Genomic DNA, 17,101 nt, shown 5'->3' with positions numbered 1-17,101 from the left:
TACAAATCAGTTATTGCTCTTGTTTTTTGGCCAAGAAGGGAGTGATGGGGCAAACTGTGTATATGTATGTGTTTGGGGGGAGGGAGGTGTTGGTCCATGTTTTCTTTTTTTTTTTTAAGGGGATTGGGAATCAAGGAGCAGGGTTGTTTGTTTGTTTGCTCGTTTGTTTTTTAGACGTGTGGCTTTCGGGATCTTAGTTCCCTGACCAGGGATTGAACCCGTGCCCTCAGCAGTGAAACACAGAGTCCTAACCACTGCACCGCCAGGGAAGTCCCCAAGTCCATGTTTTCTTAATCCTGTGCTTTTCACACATGACTATCCTAAGTAGCGAAACTCAACAGAGTAAGAATCAGTATGGATCAAATTCTCTTTCTTGCAATGTCCTTTCCTGTTGTTCCTGCCTATGTCCTTGCTCTCAGCATCTTAAGTCCCAGCCCAGCTTTTACACACGCCCACTCTGATTCCTGGCTCTCCCCTTTCCCCTGAAGTCTTCGAGTACTTTCAGTTTGTACTACATCATTTAGGAATCAAGTACGTGCATTCGCTGGTTCAGTGTGAGTCTTGTTTTCCAGATGCAGTTACGACTGACCTCAGTGAGGGGAACACTTCCTGTATTCCTTGACTTCATATCTATCTGGGTAGGTAGGGGGCACTGGAAAAATGGTGTTTATTGACTGGTTAGAACTTGATATACTAATCAGACTGACTTGTAACTGGTTTTCATTAGCCGGAAAGGATCTGATAACTCAAATCTACCCAAAGACACACACCTTCAGGACTGTGGCCAGGCTGAAAGCCAAGACACTGAGCTGGGGATGAGTGGTGGGGCATGGACAGAGCCCACAGCGCCTTCTGACTGTGACCCACCAGGACGCTGTGGGTTCTTCTATGAGCAAAGGTGTTCACCTGACCCAGGGTCTGTGTGGTGGTTCTATTATTAGTATTAACAATTCGAAAGGACAGTTAAAAGTCAGAAAATCAATGAGACACATTGTGAGATGTAGGGTCCAGTGTTTCAGTACCTGAAATGATGACAAATTCAGACATTATTAATGGGATAGAAAATAAAAGCAATCAAAACTCTGCCCGTTGGCAGAGATCCGGCAGGGTTACAGAGGCTTGCCAGGGTAGCTCAAGATTCTGGATTTAGGGAAAACAACTTCGAGCATAGCCTTAAGTTTTAGGACGTTGTCTGGTGATGCCAATGATGGTGTCACATCTAGAACCACAAAATGTCACAGATCATTCTCGTCCTCTGTTAACCCTTGACTCTCTTTTCTCCTCCCTCCCCCTCCCTCCTTTTCTCTCTTCCCCACCCCCTCTCATTCGATAAATACACTATGTTCCTTCTTCTTACTTCTTAATCTTCCCCCCGCTTCCTAAAGTCCATCTCCTTATCTCTTTTTTGGAGGTGATATTGAATTTGTTTTTTGTAGTTTTATTTATACTCAGGAAGAGTCACCCTTTTTAGTGCACTATTCTGAGTTTTGATAAATGTCTATAGTTGTGTAACCACTGTCACAATCCAGAAATAGAAAAATTCCATCACTCCCTCCAAATTCCTTTAGATCACTCTGTACTTAACCCCTAACCCTGGCAACCACAGAGGTTTTTGTCCTTTCAGTTGTCCCTTAGTCAGAAAGTCCTATCAATGGAATCCTATAGTATGGAGACTCGAGTCTAGTTTTTTTCAAACATCAAAAAGCATCTGATCTATGTTTTTACATGTATTCCTTTTTATGGCTGAGTAGTATTCCATTGTCTGCATACAGCATGGTTGGTCCATTTAGTGAATGAAGAAGATTTGGGTGGTTTCCAGTCTTGTGTGATGGAGAATAAAGCTGCTACAAATCTGAATCTACAGGGTTTTGTGTGATCACAGTTTTCATTTCACTTGGGTAAATATCTGAAGTGCGATTTGGGAGCTGTAGGGTATGTGCATGTTTAAATGTATAGGGAAATGCCAAGTTATTCTCCAAAGTGGCTGCACTCTTTTGTATGCACTTCGTATTGTTATTAAAAACAGCATTCTAATACGTGTGTAGTACTTTTTGCATTTTCTTCCTTCTTTCCTCCCTCCCTCACTCCCTCCCTCTCTTCTTTCTTTCTATTTTTAAAAAAAATTTTTATTGAAGTATAGTTGATTTATAATGTGTTAGTTTCAGGTGTACAGCAAAGTGATTCAGACATATATATATATATATATCTTTTTCAGTTTATTTTCATATATATATATATATATATATATATATATCTTTTTCAGACTCTTTTCCCTTATAGGTTATTACAAATTACTGAGTAGAGTTCCCTGTGCTGTACAGTAGGACCTTGCTCTTTATCTATTTTATATACAGTAATGTGTATACATTAATTCCAAACTGCTTATTTAATTTATCCCTCCCCTTCTTTCCTTTTTGGTAACCGTAAGTTTGTTTTCTATGTCTGTCGGTCTATTTCTGTTTTGTACACAAGTTCATTTGTATCATTTTTTTTTAGATTCCACATATAATTGATATCATATGATATTTGCCTTTCTCTATCTTGATAATTTCTTGGTCCATCCATGTTCCTTCGAATGGCATGATTTCATTCTTTTTTATGGCTGAGTAATATTCCACTGTATATATCTACCACATCTTCTTTATCCGTTCTTCTGTCAATGGATACTTAGGCTGCTTCCATGGCCTGGCTATTGTGAACAGTGCTGCTATGCACATTGGGGTGCGTGTATCTTTTTGAACTAGAGTTCTGTCTGGATATATGCCCAGAAGTGGGATTACTGGATCGTATGGCAACTCTATTTTTAGTTTCCTTTAAGGAACCTCCATACTGTTCTCAATAGTGGCTGAACCAATTTACATTCCCAATAGGTGTGTGGTATTATCTCACTGTGGTTTCAGCTTGCTTTTTTCTAATGACTAATAGCGATGAAGACTTTTTTCATGTACATCTTCTTGATTGGTCTCCAAACAGTTTGGTCATTTTTATTAGGCTTTTTTTGCTTTCCTCTGATTAAAATTTGAGAGGGTTCTTTTAGAATTTATTTATTTATGGCTGTGTTGGGTCTTCATTGCGGTGCACGGGCTTCTCATTATGGTGCCTTCTCTTGCTGCGGAGCACGGGCTCTAGGTGCGTGGGCTTCAGTAGTTGTGGTGTGCGGGCTCAGTAGTTGTGGCTCGCGGGCTCTAGAGCACAGGTTCAGTAGTTGTGTCGTGTGGGCTTAGTAGTTGTGGCGCACGGGCTTAGTTGCTCTATGGCATGTGGGATCTTCCTGGACCAGGGCTCGAACCCGTGTCTTTGGCAGGTGCATTCTTAACCACTGTGCCCCCAGGGAAGCCCCTGGCCTCGTGATTTTTAAAGGGTCCCAGGGACACGTCTGTGCAGCAGGCTGTGGCCCCTCGTTGGCTTACGGAGCCCTCCCCACACCTGTCTCCCTTCTACTAACCCCATCCTGAATCGCAACCTCACCCTAACCCTAAAGGAAAATTCACCTCTTTCCCTTTGCAGGGATGGTGACTCCTTTCCCCTCTGCTACTCTGCAGTTCAGCTCACACCACACCCTGAGCCCTGACCCACAGGATCCAAGTTTGGAAAAACCTTCTTGCAAGTTCTTATTAAATTCCTAAACAAAAATATTTTTCTCCAATCTCTCCCCAGGGTAGGGAGCAGAGGTGGTTTTCCTTTTCTTTCTTTCTTTCTTGTTTTTCCCCAAATACATTTGTAAAATGTGCAAAAGAGACAGAAACAAACAGATGACTATTTCCTAGATTGGGGTCAGCAAACTATAGCCCTCGTGTAGAATCCAGTCACCTGATGTTTTGTAAGTCAAGTGTGTTGGACACAGTCACACCCGTTTGCCGATGTGCTGTCTGGGGCTGTTTTCCTGCTGTACCTGCAGAATGAAGTAGTTGTGACAGTCTGGTCTGAAAAGCCTAACATATTTACTCTCTGGTCCTTTCTAGAATAACTTTGTTGACCCTCCTCTAAACTAAGGATCTCAGGATCTCCTGGGTTGTTGATTCTGGAAGACCAGGGTGTTAGGGCTCATGTAAAACAAAGGATTAACCTACAGGCTGAAATTTACTCCTGTGAAATTGATTTTGATCAATTCCAGTTTAAATGCTTTCATGTCTTTGACCTATATAGATGCTAAATGTCAACCTCAAGAACTGGATAAACTAGGCAGATCACACTCAAGAATCTCAGGATATTGTTTTGGAAGAGATTCCTCCACCCCCCAGTCCTTAGCTCTCCCCAGGACACATGCAGGCTCACATCATCAACATTAATATTCTTCCACCCACTGATCTTATCCTAACAACTGGCTTAGCAAACAGTACTTTTCTTGACCAGCGTCTCACAAATGAACTTGGCTATATCAGCTCTTAGCAGCACATAAAATTGTGCATGTATATTTACTCAAAAATGTGTTCATAATGGCTTTAAAATGATTACTACGGCCTCAATCTCAAATGCCACCGTTTTACCTTATTTTACCCTATTTATAACTGCCTGGAAAGATATTTTAGAGGACTTGCACGTTTATTTGGCCAGAAAAAAAAAAAAAAAAAAACTGGCACCGCATAAATATCATCTATCACCTTGCGTTTATTTCTGTTGTGAATGCAAATCGTATCAGAGTAATTTAAGCTCCTGCTGCAGTGGTAAAGTCGAAAGAGAGAAATAGGATTGTTGTCTTTTCTGTTCTGCCTGAAGAGATGCAAACACATCTGGTGAAATTTAAGGATACAAATGAGAAAGTACGAGGGAAAGACACAAGAGCATGTAATATTAAATAGCAAAGTAGGTAAGATGAAGAATATGAAAGGGAGTAAACCCAATCAGGGTTCCTCCCTGGCCAGGTATGCAAGGGGCTGCAGTAATTCCTGAGCTAGAAACTCCCAGCTGGTCCAGTCTTCAAGGGCAGGATGGTGTGAGCAAGCGGGGGTCACCCGCAGCCTGCTTCGGGGGCTCAGGAACAGGGGATGTTGAGGTCCCTGCTTTGACTTCTCTCAACCTCAGAGAACAGAGGAGGATTCTGGCTGTTGGCTAACTTTCCCCCAACATCCAGGTAATGAAACCGACATCACTATGTACTTCCCATTAAATACTCACTCCGAGGAGGTGACACATCAATCCTCATGTTTTCATTTCCAGACACTGAAACCCACAGAGCTGAAAGAACTCACCCAAGATCACAGTACTGGTAAGGGAGCTTGGATTTTAATTTTGGGGAGGGGTAAAAACAAAAAAAGGAGTTTGCCTTAGGGGCTCATCTTTCACTTGTGGGAGCCTGATGGGTGTAGCAAGAACAGGGATCATAGGGGGTCTGTTTGAGGATCATCTCTGCCTCTTCCCAGCCCTGTGATCTTGGGCCAGGTGTGTACTTTCTGTGTGTGCCCGTCCCTCATTGGTAACATGGGTGCAGGGAAAGCTTCGTTCCATAGGTGCGTGTGGATTAATTTAAATGAGGTGCTATGCACGCAGGTCTGCTTGGTGGTCTCAACCCCTAAATAAAGGGGCTGTGACTCTCCCCTGGATGTAAACGTCACTGCCCTCAAGCTTGTATCCCTCCCAGGGCCAAGGACTGAGCCCCTTCAAAAGCTCGCTGGATTGAGCTGGATTTGCATTTCAGCCCACGGGTTATGGTTTCACATCAGGCCCTGAGTTAGTGAAGGGCACACCCTTGTCTCTCCTTTTCTTTTATGATGGAATCTAAGACCCCAGCCCTCTCTGAGAAATTCTACCAAAATAGCACACGCTTTCTAAAAATGTACAGGTATCATTATAGGTGAAGCTGGAGTGTTATTTCACAGCCAGATTGGGGATCTTGGAAACAAAGGCCTTTGTGGACGCCAAGGACCCTAAACTCTCTGGGACGATCCTTGTTAAGTCACGGGTGCCTCTGTACTCCGGGCTCTGCCACGTCACTGATCGTCCCAATACGGTACGTCCCGGAACGTAGTTCAAAGTTGCGAACTTTCAAAGATGTGAACGTGCATTCCCGTGTCCAGTCCCGTAAGTTAGTTCACCTGTTGGGTGTATATTGTCACGTGCATGCATCCTCTACAAGTGGTTGTGCTTTTGTGTACTTTACTGTACAGTACTGTATACAATAGCACAGTATCTTTATTTCCAGCTAGATTTGCAAGAGGATGACTTCATTGAACTCCTTGCTGTGCAACACGAGAAGCTTACTGATGAAGACCTGATGGAATTGGAGGCCCAGAGAAAGGATGAAGAGGGACAAGAGGAAGAAAAAGTAACTGAAGAACCGAAGAGATTCACGACGCAGGAAGTGGCAGGGGCTTTTCTTTATCTGAGGAGGCACTGTTAGATTTTGAGGCACAGGACCCGAACGTAGAACGCTACATGAAGGTTGCAGCTGCCGTTCAGAATGCAATCCAGTGCTACTGTGTCATCTACGACGAGAAAAAAAGAGCTACTACCCAGACATCACTGGATCGTTTTTTCAAGAGGGTGGATAGACTTGAATCCAGCAAGGAACCAGCACCTGAGCCATCAGCGTCAGGCGTGAGTGCAATTGCAGCTCGCCCTCCGTCTGCTATTGCTGACGGTCCTTCAGCTCTACCATCTCCCACCCCCCTCCCTCCTCCAGTCAGTAACTCTTCCTGCCTGTTCACTCGATGCCAGCCCCTGTGTGCCAGCTGTTGTACGGCACTACTGTACTTTTCAAGGGACTGCACTGTAAGATTAAAAATGTTTAATTTTTGTGTTTATTTGGCTTTTATGCAGTATTTGTGTGAAAAGTATTATAAACTTATAACAATGCAGTAGTATAAAGCCGATTGTGTTAGTTGGGTACCTAGGCTAACGGTGTTGGCCTTAAGAACAAACTCTCGGTATGGAATGTGTTCGTATGTAGGGGAATTACTGTAATTCAAGGAGGCAGATGTCATGCGACCCTCTACTGAGAGTGGATGTGAGGTGGGGAAGAGGAAACCAGGGGTGAAGATGCTCAGGGCTGTATCTCTGCAGGTAGAGCTGGGGTTGCAACTCAGCCCTTCTGACTCCATGCCCCAAACAAGCTCCCAGCTGCCAGGTCGTAGTGCCTTTTAGACACGGGGAACACATGCACCCAGATGCATGGATACACACACCATGCACACCCGCCACGCACACACATGCCACACACATATACACTCGCGTGAATAGACACATTCACACGTACACATACACCACACACTCCCAAACATACACACACACCCTGCGCCTGCATATACAGCTCACACACACACACGCACATCATATATGCTTGCAGACATACACACACACATGCACAGATTTATACACATAAATACAACACACACTCACGAGCATACTCACTATACATTATACACACACAGAAACTCGTACACACGTGAAACACATACACATAGAGGCACGCACGCACACACACACACACACACACACACTCCTAAAATGGCAATGCACTCCTCTCTGGATATGTGAACATAGCGTCCCATTTTGTACACTGATTCACACCCAGGGTCGAGGGACGGCTCCATCAGGCACGAACGTCTCGTGGAATTGATAGGAAACTGAATCGGGGCTTCCTGTCACCACCGTGCCTCTGACCCCTTCTGCACTTCCAGGGCAAGTAACCCCGTGTCAGCGCCGGTTCCAGCGAAGCCCTGTGACCACAGGACAACGCAGCAGTTCCTCCAACTCTTTTGAGACCTGACAAGGCACCTGCCTGTCACCTCTGTCCAAACCTCCCATGACAACAGTTGGTGATGATGGTGACAGTTCACAGGAAGGCAGCCCACTCTCAGGCACAGGGCGAAGTTCCTCACACATCTTCTTCTCCTCCAGCAGGTATGTGTAGCCCCTGTTTCAGAGGTGAGTACCTTAAGGCTCAGCGTCGTCAAATATTTGGCCCAAATCCGTAGCTGGTCAGCAGCAGATTCCTGATTTGCAAACAGTTCTCGGTCTGCCCCTGAACGTGTGCTCTTCCCTTTCACCTGGCACTTGGGATGCATTTGCATCCCTCCCCGGGGCTCCGGGCTGGCCTCAGGGACTTAGGGACCTCAGAGTGTTGTGCGGGTGACATTCTGGTGCTTCCAACTCTCCGTCCTAAGATATCACTCAGCTTCCACCTCTGGGGCAGCTTGCTCTGTGCTCACTTGCCTGGAGAAATAAGATCTATTTCATCTCCTGAGCGTCGATTGCTTCCTGTCCAAAGGCAGAATAAGCCTCAGTGAGGTAGTGAGCAAACCGCCTCTGGAGGAGAGCAAGGGCAGACCAGAGCCTCAGAAAGTGTGTGATGGGGGAAGAGCTGACAAAGGCCATTTGGCCTGAGTCTCATAATTGCAAAAGACTTCAGATGAAAACATCGGTGATTCAGCAACGTGACACAGACCCTGACATGATTGAAAGACAGAAGTTCTTCAGGCATGCGGCCCATTCCTGGACCTCATCGCGTGCAGAGGCAACATAATCCCACCATATTAAGGCTATCGCAGGCGTATCACTATGTACTTTGTGTGAGGGCGGCCCCATGTCAGCTTGTTAAAAGAAAATACGTAACTATATACTGCATTCTATTAAAACCTGTTTGGGAATTCTTTTCTTAAAGAGAAAAATCATTCTCTTGGAGCTTTACAAAGTTGGGAGGTGATCCGGCCATCACACGCCTTGGTATTTACCGAAAGGAGTGGGTAACTCGTATCCACACAAAAACCTGCACAGAGATGTTGACAGCACCTTTATTCATAATGGCCCAAACTTGGAAGCCACCCAATTGTCCTTCAGGAGGTGAATGGGTGGCTAAACTGGGGTCCATCCAGACAATGGAATGGTGTTCAGGGCTGCAAAGAAATGAGCTCTCAAGCCATGAAAAGATGTGGAGGAACCTTCTTGCCAAGTGAAAGAAGCCAATCTGAGAAGACTACGTACTGTATGATTCCAACTACATGACATTCTGGAAAAGGAAAAGACAATAAAAAGATCAGTGGTGGCCAGGGGTTGGGGGAGGGGTATGAACAGGCAGAGCACAGGGGACTTTTAGGGCAGCGAATCCATGGTTGGAGACCATAATGACGGCTCCGTGTCATTATACGTTTGTCCACACCCACAGGGTGTACAGCGTAAGGGTGAAACCTAATGTAACCCATGCATTTGGAAGCCCCGTGTTTCCTGCAGCCTCTGAGGGGCCACGGGTGGATGACCACATAGTGTGGCAGTGGTGGAGGGGACTTCAGTGTTGAACGAGAGGGTGAGTGGCTAGTGTCCCTTCCTGCTCTCAGCCTCTGTGGCCCCTGGAGATGAGCTGATGGTGGAGCCACAGTGATGGTCCAGATTCTGTCTTCATCAAGGGATGCTTTGCTCCATCACCCAGAGTGACTTGAGGCAGAAGGCGGGCCATACCTCAGCCTGCCTCCAGTGGCCAGCAGCAACTCCACTGGTTTTCTCGCTGTGGTCCAGAACACTCCTTTTATACCTTCCGTTAGAAAGACGCTTAGAACAAGCATCAACTGAAAAACAATGCACAACCTAAAAGTTGAGAATGATGTTTTACTGGGAGGACTTTCTGAGGACGTCAAGCCCCAGAGGTAGCCTCTCGAATAGCTCTGAACACCTGCTCCGAAGAGGTCAGCAGGGAGCCAGGGTACACAAGGGTTGTTGCAACAAAGACCAGGTAGTGAGGACATCAAAATATTGCTGTTAACTAAAGAAAACCAGACATCGCAAGTTAATGAATTTAGCACTTTTCTATGTTTGGGAAGATGCAAAAGCCTGGGCTCATTGAAACCATTCAAGGCGTGGTAGAAATGATTCATTAACACCAAAACTGCATTTACAGCTCAAATTAGAGCCACCTTCAGCTTCCTGATATACAAATACATGAAAAAAAAATCGGGTAAAAGAGAAAAATTAAAGGCAGTTGTGAATACCTGTGTTTGGGTCACTCAGTAACATCTCCTACTTTCCAGTAAAGATTGCTCAAATTCCCATGACGACCCAGCCTGTCTCCCTCCCAGCCTGTCTGGCAGGGGCATGTGGGATGCTCACCCAACCCCTCTCTTGGCCCCAGAGCTGCTCCCATCTCCCAGGACTTCCTTTCTTGTGCGTTCCCTCTCCTGCTCTCAGCTCTGAGTTTGGGATGAACAGAGTCCTGGGCTTCCTGCTGTACCTGCTGACAAGGAGCAGCTCTCTCCGGGGGCCACTGGGCTGGAAGGCTACACGCCCAGAGCTTGAGGCTGCCTGAGATGGGAGCCAACCTAGCCAAGGCTTGTTGAGATGTGGGGGCAGAAAGATCTGAGAACAGAATTTCAGCGTTTCCTGGATCTCCAGGACCCAGAAACCAGATGTACCTTTTTCCTCTGACCTTAAGCCCACTTGAGTTGGTAATTAGAAGTCATTTATTCACCACATTCTACAATCAGGAACACTTCAAGGCAACGTTACCAACAAAAAAGACTCCAAAGAATATTTTGTAATATTTCTGCGCAAAAGACTTCAGGATATATTTATACTCAGCATTGCCCATCTTGGTTATATGGGTTTTTTAGTTACCAGAAGCTGCTAAGCAGCAAATTGGAAGGACAAGCTGCTGGAGGAGGTCTCAGGGAGAAGAAAGAGGAGGCTGGTTAGAAGAAGGCCTTTGAAGAACAGTAAAAACAAAGCCAAATGCATGGCAGGCGGGGATGCCATTCAGTGTAGGGCTGCACCATCTCACACACCTGAAAAGTTCCCCAATGTGTGACTTGCACACCCACAAACTGAAGTGAAACCATGCAGGACCCTTTGGGGCCCTCCCAGGGACAAAAGCCCCTCTGTGTCCCCTGTTTCTCGTTTGTAGGAAAAAGGCTTCCTCTTCCTAGATCTTTCCCGCATACCAAAGGGCAGATTCAAACAGTTGCTAATCAGGGGACGGAGGGGATGCAGAAACAAAGGAGGACCAGTCAGGAGACAATAGTGCCGCCGTGGGGCAGGGTCCTGGCTCCTCCTCAATGGGTCCTCAGAACAATATGATACATCTCTGAGTTCTTCTACAGAAACTAAGGCCCCCACCCAGGTGGAGGATGGTAACTTCAGGCTGAGTCTGAAGCACGTGGACCCCAGACTGGTTTGAACCAGAAGGCTGATGATTGAGATTCCCAGAGGACCACCCCATTACCTCCCCACCAACCAGTCAGAGGAAGGTCACACACCCTGCCTCCCTGCCCCCAAATTTTGCCTATGAAACTCTTCCTCCAAACCCATCAGAGAGTTCTGGTCTTTTGAGCAGGAGCTACCCATTCTCCTTACTTGGCCCTGGAATAAACATTTCTCTGCTCCAAACTCCAACGTTTCTGTTTGGCCTCACTGTGCATGGGGCGCATGAACTTGAGTTCAACAACAGAATGATTAGGGGCTGGAGTAAACAGCCTTCCTGATTCCCTGAGTTTCAGGTACCTTTCCTTTTTAGCAGCCTGCTGTATGCACAGCTAGGTCCATACACCTAGTGCGATGCATTTAAGGGGCTCATGAAATATTCACGTTTTAAAAAAGACACTTAATGACTTGTGGTTTTTTTAGAAACCTTAACTCTCTGGAATGCCTTTTCTGCTTAGGAACCCCATTCTGTCAGGAAAAGCATTATTTTTTTATTCAAGGGTTTCTTGTCACAAGCATAAGAGATGGTAAGATTCAAGAATCATTCCTTCCACTTTTTGAAATTCCAGGCAATTCTCCTTTGCGTGATGTACAGGAAATCTGACTTTACAAAAACCTTCTTAATTCTACCAGGGCGTGATTCCATCTCCTACTCCTTATATTAAGGAATATACTAATGTACAGAATTGCATCCGCGGTTCCCTTCTCCGTCTGTAATTTGGCTGTGACTGCTTTGAGCAGCTTGGGGATTAATTATGCAGCTGCACATTTTATTTTATTTTTTGTGCTGTCTTCTGGAGGCATTGCTGGAGGGGACTTGTCTGTGGGGAGTCTGGCTTGCCCTGGGATAAATGACAGAGAGCATTTATAAATGATAAATTTATGATAAATGCATGATCGCAGCCAGCAGTTTCTCCTAAACCAAATGATGTCCCCAAGGAGAGAGCACTTGGGTCACCATCCACACACGTGGCAGGTTTGCATTTTCCTCCACTCTGTGCTGCCTGACAGTTGCCACCTCGGGTCCCCTGGTGTTCCTTCCCCAGCAAACTGACCTCCAGCCAATGGCATCTTGCTCTGCACACTGACGAGCCCAGGAGAAGCATCACAGCCCTTGAAACCCACACGATTCTGGGGCTGGGGCAGGGGAACCACGCAAAGTCCCTTGAGACACTCATGGTTTCTCTCTGCCTGTAGAGGAGTGTTCCAGTGAGATGGTGAAGCAGAATTGAAAACGGAAATCAAAACCAGCAGATTTCAACTTCCCAGAGTCCGTCTCCTTTGGAGGATGGATGTGACCGCTCCAGCCCCCAGGGTGGTCCCTGCACTCTGTGAGTGCTGGTGGCTGGAGGTGTCCTGAGAGACAGAAAATCCATGAATTGCTGGGAGGAAAAGCCCTGGCATCCATCTGTTCCTGGACGAGCATCCCCTGGGAAGGAGGGAGCTCCTTCATGAATTCCTGCCGCAGCGGGTGCCTGATCACCCCGTCTGGAGAAGGGGACACCTCCAGGATGGTTCCTGCCCCCACGGAAGGTACAGACAAAGGATCATCACAGGTGGGGTGTGGGCTCCAAAAGAACATACGCACAGGGGGCCATAGGGTGCTCAGTGCTCTGTGGAGGGAAGGTTAGCAACGGAATCCAAGGGGGCGGGAACGGAGGCGGGGGAGAGGGAGAAAAGGAAGGGAGGAAAGGAAATGGGGAAGGGAGAGAAGACAGGGTGAACACTAAAGAGTTTGGTCTTAACGTGATCCATTTTTTAAAAAACGATTAAGCTTTTTTTTTTTTATTATTGTGGCAAAATATACATAACAGAAAATTTACAATTTTAATCATTTTTAAGTGTACAGTTCCGTGGCATTAAGCACGTTCGCACTGCTGTGCAACCATCCCCAGCATTCCTTTCCAGAACGTTTACATCTTCCCGGACTGTAACTCTGTCCCCATTAAGAGCCAGACCCATTCCCCCTCCCCCAGCCCCTGTCCACTCCCCGCTTCTCTTTGTCTCTGGGAATCTGAGTCCTCTAGGGGTAGATAAGGGGGATCATTCAGTATCGGTCCTTTTGTGTCTGGCTTCTGTCACTCAGCATCACGTCGTCGAGGTTCATTCATGTTAGAACACGTGCCAGCTTCCTTTTTAAAACTCACTCCTATCCCATTGTATGTATCAACTACAATGCACTTTAAGTTTTTAAAATCAATTATAGGTTTACAGAAATATCGAGCAGATAGAAGAGAGTTTTCATATATTCCCCCCATCCCAGTTTGCCCCTTTAACATCTTGCCCTGGTGTGGTCCATGTTACAATTGATGCACGAACCAATATTTATACAGTATTACTGACTCAAGTCCGTAGGTTACATTAGGGCTCACTCCTTGCGTTGTATATATTATGGATTCTACCAAACGTCACATAACGTCACATGAGGTCACATATCCACTCTTACAGTGTCACCCAGAAGAGTTTCACTGCCCTGAAGATCCCCTGTGCTCCGTCTCTTCATCTATCTTCTCCCTTCCCTCCCCGCCTCTGACAACTACGAGTATTCATCTTTTTTTTTTTTTTTTTTTTTGCGGTACGCGGGCCTCTCACTGCTGTGGCCTCTCCCGTTGCGGAGCAGAGGCTCCGGATGCGCAGGCTCAGCAGCCATGGCTCACGGGCCCAGCCACTCCGCGGCACGTGGGATATTCCCGAACCGGGGCATGAACCCGTGTCCCCTGCATCGGCAGGCGGACTCCCAACCACTACGCCACCAGGGAAGCCCAAGCCCAAGTATATTTTGATGATAACGTCCAGGACCAGCTACACAATTTTCCAGACCTCAAGCAAAATGAAAATGCTGGGCCCCATGTTTTATAACAGCGAAGAATTTCAAGACGGCAGCTACAGAGAGTAAAACCCCTTCTTAGTGAGAAGCCCTTTGTGACTGCCCAGGCCACGTGCCCAGGAAGCTGGACCTGGTCCCGGATTGCAGACTATGTGAGAGTAAAAGAGGTCTTGGCCCGATGAATTCCACTGATGGAGTTGGCATTGACTGAGATGCAGAGGCTGGTGGAGCAGATTGGCTGGGGGAATAGCAATGAGGAACAGGGAGAAGGTAGAAAAGCTTTTAGTTCTTGAACAATTCAGATCACTGAAAATTAGTCATCCCAGTTACACATAAATTTTAATTTTAGTGCTTATCAGCAATGTATCCTCACAAATGCCTTTCAAAGTGGAGACAAGTTATAAACGTTGGGCAGAACTGCACGTGAGTGAAAGATGGACACATAGAATACTGTCAAAGAAACGTGCTGGGGCTTCCCTGGTGGCGCAATGGTTGGGAGTCCGCCTGCCGATGCAGGGGACACGGGTTCGTGCCCCGGTCTGGGAAGATCCCACATGCCGCGGAGCGGCTGGGCCCGTGAGCCATGGCCGCTGAGCCTGTGCGTCCGGAGCCTGTGCTCCGCAACGGGAGAGGCCACAACAGTGAGAGGCCCGCGTAACGCAAAAAAAAAAAAAAAAAAGAAACGTGCTTTGTCATTTTCTGGGCATGACACGAGTTTTAAAAATAATATTGTAGGGCTTCCCTGGTGGCACAGTGGTTGAGAGTCCGCCTGCCGATGCAGGGGACACGGGTTCGTGCCCCGGTCTGGGAAGATCCCACATGCCGCGGAGTGGCTGGGCCCGTGAGCCGTGGCCGCTGAGCCTGCGCGTCCGGAGCCTGTACTCCGCAACGGGAGAGGCCGCAACAGTGGGAGGCCCGTGTACCGCAAACAAACAGACAAACAAACAAACAAAATATATATACTAAAAGCTCTTATTAGGCAAAATACTATAAATTGATAAGAACAATTAGAATTTATAGGTTCAAATAATGCCTGAACTTTTGTTCAGGTGATTTTTCTGAAATAAAGTTTATGACTTAGAGTAGGCTTTTATGTAAAAAAAATTATAAATTCCTTTCCCTATAAAAATGATTTTTAAGGTGAAATAATTGTTTTATAGAAAGCTAATAATTTTTAATTGTTTTATTGTTTTTAATGCTATGTTATAGCAGATTCTCTTGGGTTGTCCTACAAAGAATTATATTGCCGGTAAAGAAGAAAAATTTTGCTTTCTCTCAGCCAATATTTATGCCTCTTCTTTTGTTTCACAGGAAAGTATAATGGGAAAAACATTCACCATAGCAACAAAAATCCTAAAGCACACATAAATAAATAAGGATAAACTAAATGAGTGTGTGAATTATATGAAGAAAACTGTAGAACTTTAAGGAACCTTGAGGCCTAGTACCTTTTCATGGGATGATTCTACATCACAAAGAAATCCTTTCTTCCCACATTAATCTATGTATTCAAAACAACTCTTGTAGGATTCTAATACGGATCTATTGAATTTTGACACATCATTTAAAAAGTTCATTTGGTATGAAATAAAATCCCAGAAAAATTTAAAGAAAACTTATTAGAAGGGTCAGCCTTATTAGCCACTCAAATAGGAAGTAAATTTAAAGTAATTTAAACAGAATTGTACTGATAGAGATAGAGGCAGCTTCATCAAAAAGAGTATAGTCATGATACAACTCCAAGTATACAGTTAACCCATGGAGGACACGGGTTTGAAAAGTGAGGGTCTACTTATATGCAGATTTTTACAATAGTAAATACTACAGTCCTGCACAACCTGCACTTGGTTGAATCTGAAGGTGCGAAACCATGGATACAAAGCAACTGCATCTACAGAAGGCCAACTCTAAGCTATACCCAAATTTTCGACTTTGGCACCTGTAACCCTCACATGGTTCAAGGGTCAACTGTATGTTGAAAGTGAAACAGGATAGAAATGAAATCACTGGGCAGAAAAGGATTGTTGTTCAACTATCAACTAGGTCATTAGAGAATTCAGAGCTGGCTTCTTATCCATTTCACCAAGTACAAATCAGGTTGACTAAATTACTATGAATGAAATTGTTAGCATAGAAAAATATTAGAATGAGACTTTTCCGAACAACACAAGAGAACAAGAATCTTGTGGATGAAACAATGGGGAAACAACCCAACTGGAAACCCGATGCTAATGGAGTTCAAGGGTCAGCCTCTGAGAGTGGGAACCCAGCAGAGAAGGGCAGAGGATGGGTCAGGTGGTGGAGAGGGTGGCACAAGAAGAGTGACCAGGCAAGCTTTGCATTTCAGGGGTGGTGGAGTTGGCCTGAAGACCTGCTCACATGTTCATGCTGCCATTTTCCAGTTGAATATCTATAGTCAATGTGTGAAACCTTTCTGAGTTTGCCTTCCTCACCTGAATCATAGAGGTCATTGTTTTTGCTTTGTCCACCACACCAGTCTTTTCACTATTAAATTGGTAGATGTGAAAACGCTATACAAACTGTAAAGGACTGTAGGTCCCGAGAACAGGACCCAGTGTCCCCATGGAGAGACCTCCTTCACCCGGATCCAAGGCAGTCATAGAACTCTATAGATTGCACCAGCTACTGATGTTACATTTCTAATTTCTTACATGTGTTTTAATGAATGGATTTAACGTTAACTGGACATTTATATAAATGTATTTGCTCTAAGTAAATATAAACATGAGTATCACACAGCACAAGGGAAGGAAGAGGCTGACGTGGAATCTGGTCTCTGTACCCCAGCACTGAATTAAATCTCAGAGACAGAGTTCTGGGTGAAGTAGAAAAGAATCGCTTTATTGCTTTGCCAGGCAAAGGGGGCCACAGCAGGCTCATGCCCTCAAGAGTGTGTGTCCTGACCTGGAGGGGGGTAGTGAGGAGTTTTATAGTAATAGTTCAAGGAGCAGGGCGTGGTCAGCTTGTGGACCTTCTTCTGATTGGTTGGTGGTGAGGTAAGTGGGAGTCGGCATCGTCAACCTTCTGGTTCCAACCGATCTGGGGTCTTCGTGCTTGTGGGCACCATGCAGTTAACTTCTCCCACCTGTTGGGGGTTTCAGTATCTGCAAAACAGCTCAAAGATATTGTTCT

The sequence above is a fragment of the Orcinus orca genome, chromosome 15 (assembly GCF_937001465.1).
Source record: "Orcinus orca chromosome 15, mOrcOrc1.1, whole genome shotgun sequence".
Taxonomy (NCBI): Eukaryota; Metazoa; Chordata; class Mammalia; order Artiodactyla; family Delphinidae; genus Orcinus; species Orcinus orca.
This window is presented reverse-complemented; position numbering follows the sequence as displayed.